Source organism: Petaurus breviceps, unplaced genomic scaffold, assembly GCF_028583685.1.
Source record: "Petaurus breviceps papuanus isolate PSGF00001 unplaced genomic scaffold, PetGlider_PUasm1.0 90752, whole genome shotgun sequence".
Taxonomy (NCBI): Eukaryota; Metazoa; Chordata; class Mammalia; order Diprotodontia; family Petauridae; genus Petaurus; species Petaurus breviceps.
This window is the reverse complement of record NW_027187336.1, coordinates 3,902,640-3,912,302: the sequence shown is the minus strand read 5'-3', so window position 1 is coordinate 3,912,302 and position 9,663 is coordinate 3,902,640. Positions and strand designations below refer to the sequence as shown.

Here is a 9,663-nt window from a genome sequence, read left to right as displayed (position 1 = left end):
TGAAAAAGGAATTTCAAAAACTCACTGAAGAGAATAATTTCTTCAAAACTAGATTGGAATGGAAGCTAATGACTTTATGAGAAATCAAGATACTATAAAAGAGATCCAAACAATTAAAGAATAGAAAGCCATGTGAAATATCTTATTGGAAAAAACTGCTGACCTGGAAAATAGATCCAGGACAGATAATTTAAAAATTATTGGACTACTTGAAAGCCATGATCAAATGAAGAGCCTAGAAATCATCCTTCAAGAAATTCTCAAGGAAAAGCCCTGATATTCTAGAACAAGAGGGCAAAATAGAAATTGAAAGAATTCACTGATCACCTCTTAAAAAGGATCCCAAGAAGAAAACACCTAGGAATATCATAGCCAGGTTCCAGAGGTCCCAGATCAAGGAGAAAATATTACAAGCTGTTAGGAAGAAAAAAAAAATTGAGTATTCTGGAAACACAATCAGGATAAGACAAGATGTAGCAGCTTCTACATTAAGGAATAGAAAGGCTTGGAATATGATATTCTGGAGGTCAAAGGAGCTAGGATTAAAACCAAGAATCACCTACCCAGCAAAACTGAGTATAATGCTTCAGGGGAAAGTATGGTTATTCAATGAAATATAGGACTTTCAAGTATTCTTGATGAAAAAAACTAGAGCTGAACAGAAAATTTGACTTTCAAACACAAGAAGCAAGAGAAGCATGAGAAGGTAAACAAGAAAAAGAAATAATAAGGAACTTATTAAAGTTGAACGATTTAAATTCCTGCATTGAAAAATGATAACTGAGATGCTGGCGCGGCAAAGCCCCCGCCCAGGACGCTTCAAGCCTGCACGACCACCAGGCCCTCCACAGTTGCAGCCGCCCTCCATCCCCTTGCCCCCAAGCCCGTCCTCTCTCTGAGAACTGCACGGCGGCCTGTGACATAAAAGCTCTTCAAGTCTGCAATAAAAAATTGCCTCCAATAAAACTACATTGCAAAAGATGGGGAAAAAAAACAGAATGATAAGAGTAAGAAAGTGGAGGAGGCAGAGCCTGAAGAGTTTGTGGTGGAGAAGGTGCTGGATCGGCATGTGGTGAATGGGAAGGTGGAATACTTCCTGAAGTGGAAAGGGTTCACTGATGCTGACAATACGTGGGAGCCTGAGGAAATCTTGGATTGTCCAGAGTTAATTGAAGTATTTCTGAATTCTCAGAAGGCTGGGAAAGAGAAGGATGGAGCCAAGAGGAAATCTCTATCAGACAGCGAGTCTGATGACAGCAAGTCAAAGAAGAAGAGTGAGTCTGCTGACAAGCCTCAGGGCTTTGTGAGCGGCCTTGACCCAGAGCGAATCATGGGTCCTATGGACAGCAGTGGAGAGCTGATGTTTCTCATGAAGTGGAAAGATTCTGATGAGGCTGACTTGGTACTGGCCAAAGACATTTCAAATATGAAATGTCCTCAGATAGTCATCGCCTTTTACGAGGAGCGACTGACCTGGCACTCCTGTCCTGAAGATGAAGCACAATAATCATTTATGTTGCTTTTAAAAATATGTGTGTGTATGCATACATACATATATGTGTGTGTATATATATATGTATATATATATATATATATATATATATATAAAACAAAATCTGGATAGCGATTCCATTCTTTGATTTGTTAGCACCATCTACATCTAATGAGAACTGAGTTGGGTATGTTTTAAAGTAGGTTTTTGTTTTTGTTTGGGCTGGTTTTTATTTTGCATCAACAGCACTGGTAACTGAACAAGTAAATTTAAGCTTTCTGCGTTTACTTAACATTTATCACAGAAGAGAGCATTTGATACTATTGAATTATTAACTTCTTCCACAGTAGAGAAAAACTTTTATAAATACTGATTAATACCTTCTGTAGTCACTACTCTGAATCCTAAGAAATGTTTAGCCCCATGTATGCCTAAGGTTAGCTGTCTGAGACAATGTTGTGTCCGTGTAGAAATCTGACATTCACTTGCAACCCAATTTACAAATAAAAGCGACATTTTATACCTAGAGATAAATCCATTGGAAGGTTACAGCTGGCAACCATTTCCCATTATTGCTCAGTTCTGGGTTGCTGAAGACCCTTTTCCTCCTGACTGGCAGAAAAAATGCTGCCTTCACTTTTCCAAACACTAACTGTTCTTAAACAGAATGATTTAGTAGGCACTTTGCAACCTTGCTGCAGTGTTCATGGTAGTGGAGTATGGTGCTCAGTGTCTGGACCCTATGAAAGTGGTGGTGAGCATTGTCCCTGTGGGTGCAAAGGCCCACTCCACATTATAATCTGAAAGGGATTCTCTCCCCAAAGCCTGGTTGGTCAGATCTGGCCAGACAAGAGCCAAGGCTTTCTGTGCTTATTGGCAGCCTCCCCACAGCTCCAACATCTTTGATTGTTGATGATGCCCAAACCTAGTTTAGAAACATGCTTGGGTAAATGCTGCCAGAACTTGTTTGAACTATTTACCTGAAATGTTAAAATAGAACCATTTTGGCCTTGATTTTAAAAAAGAGAAAAACTTGGACTTCCTGCTTCAGAAAGTAGGGGTGTCCCATCTTATTTTACTAACCAAAGGCTTCTCTCTTAATCATGTAGTAACACACACCCCCCATCTGCTAGAACATACATATTCTGCCCAAAGGGCAGGCATTTAGGGGGATTGTGTTTTCCTAACAATGGGCATAAATGGGGAAGCAGACATACCCATGTTAGGTAGTCTTCTATACTCTTGATGTGCATGTATTTCCTTCTTTATCCCAACCCATTCCTTCAACACGTAGGACCAGCCTTTTGAGTATTTGGGTCACTTGGCTTCACAGGAGTCAGGCAAAAAAAAAAATAACTTTGTAGTCACTGGAATGTTATACCACTGTATATTGTTTACTTTATTGTAAATACTGGTGAACAATGGTCAATAAATAGTTTTATATTCTTCAAAAAGAAAGAAAAATGATAACTAGCTCATGAGACTTTTCTCAGTATGAGGATAGTTGAAGGGAATATATGTGTATATATGTATGCATACATACATATGCATATATAGGTGGGTGTATGAGTGTATAAATCCATATGTGAGTGTCTGTATATGTTTGTTCATGTATACATAGACAGAGAGCACAGGATCAGTTGAATAGGAAGGGATGATATCTAAAAAATAAAATTAAGATGTGAGAGAGAACTATAATGAGAGAAGGAGAAAAGGAGAGATAGAATAGGGTAAATCATCTCATATAAAAGAGGCAAGAGAAAACTATTTCAATGGAGGGGAAGAACAGGAAGGTGAAAGGTAGTCAACCTTACTCTCATTGAATTTGGCTTAAGGAGGAAATAACATTCACACTCAATTGGGTATCTTACCCTACAAAAAAGTAAGGGGGAAAGGGATAAGAAGGGGCATGATAGAAGGGAGGGCAATTTGGAGAACACCTTTTTGAAAACAGGCAGGGTCAAAGTAGAAAATAGAATAAGTGAGGGGTGGGATAGGATGGAGGGAAATATAGTTAGCCTTTCACAATATATCTACTATGGAAATATTTTGCTAACTATACATGTACAACCTACCATGTTTCCCCGATAATAAGACACTGTCTTATTATTTTTTTGGACAGAAAAACACCAGAGGGCTTATTTTCAGGGGAGGGCTTATTTTAATGAACATTGACAGCAATTTTAATAAACAGGTAAATGTGAACAAAAAAACCTACCTTTATTCAATCAGCAAATCACTGGGGAAGAACAGGATGACGCTCTCCTGCTACAGCTCTGATTGGATGCAGCTCGGAGCGCGGCGTGCGTTTCAAGGCGGGGGGGAGACGGTGCATACAGAGGGTACTGTAATGTAGCGTGTAGCACAGGGGATCACCTTCACTACAGTAGCAATCTCAATGGGGCTTATTTTCGGGGGAGGGCTTATTTTAGAGGAATCTTACACAGTAAGGGGAGGGCTTATTTTCGGGATAGGTCTTATTATCGGGGAAACACGATATATTGAATTGCTTATCTTCCCAGTGGGGGTGGGTGAGAAGGGAAGAAGGGAAAGAATCTAGAAATCAAAGTTTTAAAAACAAATGTTAAAAAATTGTTTTTTACATGCAGCTGGGAAATAATTTATATAGGCACTGGGGTATAGAAATCCATTTGCCCTACCAGAGAGTTAGAGGGGAAATAGGGGTTGGATATAAGAGAGAACAGTTTAGGGGAAGAGATATTCATTAGATTCTCTATTTTGGTGTGAGAGGTAGGGAAAAGATGGGGAGAAAATGTGTAACTACACATCTTATGGAAATGAATGTTGGAAACTAAAAGTAAACAAATTTAAAAAAAATTGAGAAGCCAGATAACCCAGATACTTTGAGTTAGAAGTTTGAGACATGAGGATAACATATATACACTGAAACACATATATACTGAAACATATAAAAAAGACCTTTTTAAAACTATAGGACAAAATATTTGGCTTTTTGTTCCAGTTTTCAGGAAAGCTGGCCTAAATTCTCTAAGAACAGAGGTACACATATAGTCATTAAAAAAAACCCTTTTTCGGTTCCTTTTAATTCAAGGCCTACATAATTATGCAGTTTTGTCATGTGACCCAAAACCTCAGCTTCTTCAGCTTATTTTTAATTTAATGTTCTTGATATTTTGCTAATTAACAGATGAATACTTTTGCAGTATCCTAATGCCATAACTATTGACAGAAATCAGTTTGCAAAGCAAAATAAAAATAAAACTACAGCTACTAACTTCAATAAAAATCATGATCAACTTGAAATACATTATCTAACTGGTAGTTTGAATAAGCATTTTTTTTCAATTGTAGAAATTGGTAATAATAAAAATAATAATAATAATGATAAAATAGCATTTATTTGATACCTTTGGGTTTGCAAAGTGACTCATTTATTCTCATATGATGCTTACAATGGCCCAATGAGGTATGGGCTATTATTATTATTATTCCCATTTTATAGTGGAGGAAACTGAAGTTGCAAGAGATTGAATGACTTGGCAAGAGTCACACAGCTATTAATTGTCTAAAGCAGGATTAAAACTTAGTCCTTTCTTTTTCCAAGGTCAATACCTTATCTGCTATACCATCCTGTTGTCTAATAATATATGAAAAAGTCATTGGAATTTGAATTCTAAATTCATCTGTTATATACCATATAATGTTCTTTAAAGCATTAAAAAGAAATTATCTTTCCCCTTCATATGGGCTTTTTAAAAAAAGCCAAAGAATTTAGTGCTGTCTACTGTTATGAAATTTCCATGCTTTTCCCACAAGAAAATGATGATAGTCAAAGGTGGCATGCCATACAAGGAAGTCTGACATGCTCCTGCCTTTGAAAGAACCATAAACAATGGGCCTAATGATAGATGAATGGAGAAGGAATCTTCAGTGGCCCACATGTTCCTTGGCAGATTTTTTTTCTTTCCACCTTCAACTAACACATAAATTGCCCTGACAATGAGATACTCACTGAACAGTTGGTACAAAAGTCAGGAGTCCTGTGGTTTTATCTGCCTCATATTTGGCTGGCAGCCCTAATGCAGTGGTTAATAGAAGATGGTTGCAGTAAGCAAGTTGGTGGTTAGTGATGAATTTCTATGTTTGTTTGACCCTCTGGGGAGTTATTTCATTCTGATCATGAACAAGCTGGGCTTTTGTTTTCTTAGTGGCATTTTAATCTTTGAAATAAGCATAGCTAGTGTGTGACTGACTCACCAAAGAAAACCTCCTGTTTAGAGCTATGGGATTCTCCCTTTTTACTTCAAAATCACATCTGGTAGCATATTGGAAGTTTTTCAACCCAAACGTTTTCCCTTTTGCTAAAAAAGGCGACCATTAACTAACTAATTCGAATTAATATTATCACTTTTAACAGAATTAATGGGTTGCTGTAATTGCCAGTGCTGTTTACCTGCATCTCACTGAAAATATTTCAAAGGAACATGAATTAGCCATTGCCAGCTTTACAATTAGCGGGTGACAACTTTAATTCCAACTGCATGTTTAATCAACAGCAACAGATGGAACTATGCTCGGTGTTGTCCCTTCACAGCAACTAACGTAAGGTGTGCTCCTCTTACTCTTAGTGCTGAGCTCTTTTGCATACCAAATACTTTGTCACTGACCATCTTAATAGCCCTGGAGTCAAATCATGTCTCCATAAATGTAGCAAAGCCATGGACTAAAAACCTGAAATGATTTGGTTAGTCTAGAAAATGGGCATTATATTTTTCTGAGATCACTAGCACTGAAAGATGGTATTATGTGTTCACCACCACCCCACCCCATCCATACAGGACAAATAACTATTTGCATGGCAGCTTAGAGATTTGGATCATGCTCTTTGTTTTTACAAGCAAACAATTTTGTGACCCTACCTATCAAACCCAAAACGTGAGCACTACAATTTAACATTTGGATCCAGCAGTGGATTAATTTGGGAATCTATTAAGATATGAAACAACTCAAAATCATACAACATAGTTGTTCTTAAAAATATAGTTTTGCTTTGAGAAAATCATTTCATTACTCAGACTATTTTTATAAAAAATAACTAATGAGCTATCAGTCATGTTCATTTTGGTTAAAAAAATTGATAATCTATTTAGGTCATAAAGTGCTTTGCCTCTGCTAAGGTTTGTAGGATCTCATTTTCACCTACTAAGAGTCGTGTATAGGTGTTGTTTATTTTGGTTAACACTACTAAAATCAGAAGAATATGCCAAAAATCATGAGAAATTCAAGTCATAAACCATTAGAGCTAGAAAGAACTTTAGAGAGAATCTTGTCACATCCTCTCATTTGTTACATGGGGAAAAATTTGAGGCCTAAAAAAAGATATTTGATGTGGTTGTTTTTAAACAGAAAAAGAGTAAATGGAAGATCCTAGGCTTTCTGATTATCAAGTCCAATTAATTTTATGCCACACTAAGCCACCTCTCCTTTATTTTGCTTAGCTCATTTGTTGCTGAATGGGTTTAGCAGGGTTAACATCTTCTCTTCATTTCATCAGCGCTAAGCATGCAAGAGCATTCTTCGTGATTCTTGGGAAAGGGTGAGGAAGATTCTGGTGAATTAGAATAGCTACATGGAAATACAAAATCTTTAACCTTCACATTACCATGAACTTTAAGAGATTGGATTTGCTACTATAGGTACCACAGAAAGATTCTGGAACCCTTAGGAGTGATGAACTTTACATTTTAACAAGTACATAGGCAGTACATGCACTATTTTAATTACTAAATTAGCATCCCACAGTCATGCATTATTGTAATTTACAAAAAGTCACATTCATTTTGCTCAGTACAGCATTTTTACATGGCACATGATAAGTTAGTTTTGCTTTTTGATTTTCTTTTTTCCCCCAATATATTTTTATCTCATTAAATCATTCTCAATTACATTTTTTAAAAAATTAATAATTTTTTTTAATTTAAGCTTTCAAATTCTCTACATTTCTTCTTCTATTTTTTCTTTGAAAAGTAAATAATTTGATATAAATTATAGATGCGAAGTCCTTCAAAACATTTCCATATTAGCCATGTTGCAAAAGAAAATAGACCAAAAATAAACAACAAGAAGAAAAATAAAGTTTAAAAGACATGCTTCAATATGCATTCAGAATCCTTCAGTTCTTTTTCTGGAGGTGGATAGCATTTTTCATCATAAATCTTCAGAATTATCTTGGATTATTGTTTTGCTGAGAATAGCTAAATTATTCACAGTGGATCTTTGTACACTATTGCTGTTACTTTATACAATTTTCCTTGTTTCTGTTCATTTTACATTTCATCAGCTCATATAATTCTTCCTAGGGTTTTCTGAAACCATCCTGCTAGTCATTTCTGATAGCACAATAGTATTCAATCACAGATAAATATAACAACTTTTTCAGTCATTCCCCCATTGGTGGGCATCCCCTCAATTTCCAATTTTTTGACACCACAAGAAGAGCTGCTATATTTTTTATATGTTGGTCCTTTTTCTTTTTCTTTGATCTCTTTGGGCACAGACATAGTAGTGATATTGATGGGTAAAGAATATGCACAGTTTTATGATCTTTTCAGCATAGTTCTTACTCTCCAGGATACTTGTTTCAGTTCACAACTCTTCCAACAGTGAATAGCCTCTCCAACGTTTCTCATTTTTCTTTTTTGATCTAATTTCTGATCTGATAGGTGTGAGGAAGCATTTCAGAGTTGTTTTAATTTACATTTTTCTAATAGGAAGTGATTTAAAGCACTTTTTTCATATTCCTATAGAGAGCTTTTAATTTTTCTTCTGAAAACTTCATGGTCATATCCTTTGACAATATGAGAAATTTATCTGACAAAATTGGGGTATAGCTCATTCTTATAAATTTGACTTTGATTTCCATACATTTGAGAAATGAGACTTCTATCAGAAAAACTTGCTGTAAAATAATTTTTCTATTTTCCTATTTTCCTCCTAATTGTGGATGCAGTGGTTTTGTTTGTACAAGACCCTTTTAATTTCACATAATCAAAACTACCCATTTTATATCCTATCATGGTCTCTATTAAAATTATTTATTATTATTATTTATTAAAATTATTATTAAAAATTCTTCCCTTGCCCACAGATCTGACATGTAAAAATTTTCATGCTCCCCTAACTTTCACATAGCTTATGTCTTCCCCTTTATATCTAAATCATGTAATGATTTTGACTGTATCTTGGTATATGCTGTGAGATGGGGGTTCAAACCTACTGTCTGCTAAACTGCTTCGCAGTTTTCCCAGCAATTTTTGTTGAATAATGAGTTCTTATACCAAAAGTTTGGATCTTTGGGTTTATCAAATATTAGATTATTATAGTCATTGTCATGTATTGTGTACCCAATGTATTCCACTAATCCACCACTCAATGTTTTAGCTAGTACCAGATTGTTTCGATGATTACAACTTTTTTACAGAAAGGGTGGCTAGGTGGTTCAATGGATAAGAGTGCCAGGCTTGGAGTCAAAAAGACTCATGTTCCTAGTTCAAATCTGTCCACAGACACTTAATAGACATTTGGCCCTAGACAAGTCATTTAACCCTGTTTGCTTCAGTTTCTTTATTTGTAAAATGAGCTAGAGAAGGAAATGGCAAACTATCATATCTGCCAAGCAAACCCCAAATGGAGTCAATGGTGAGTCAGAAATGACTGAAAACCAACTGAAAAACAACAAAATTTTGTAACATAACTTGATATCTGGTACTGCTAAACCACCTTCCTTCACATTTTTAAAAACTGATTCCCTTAATATTGATGACCTTTAATTCTTCCAGATGAATTTTGTTATTATTTTCTAGCTCTATATTTTTTAGTTATTTGATTGGTATAAGCACTGAGCAGTAAAGTAATTTAGGTAGAATTATCTTTTTTTAATTATATTGGCACTGCCTACTCATGGACAATTGGTATTTCTCCAATTATTTAAATCTCACTTTATTTGTTTCAAAAGTTTTATAATTGTGTTTATGTAATTCCTGGGTTTGTCTTGACAAGTAGACTCCCAAGTATTTTAAACTGTCTACAGTAATTTTAAATGGGATTTCTATTTCTGTCTCTTTCTACTGGACCTTGTTGAGAATATATATATATATATATATATATATATATATATATATATATATATA

General features: G+C 35.4%; 1 pseudogene; it reads left to right on the top strand.

The window, feature by feature from the left end:
• The first annotated feature begins 950 nt into the window (after nucleotides 1-950).
• Nucleotides 951-1,579, top strand: LOC138146140 (chromobox protein homolog 3 pseudogene; annotated as a pseudogene).
• The last annotated feature ends 8,084 nt before the right edge of the window (nucleotides 1,580-9,663 follow it).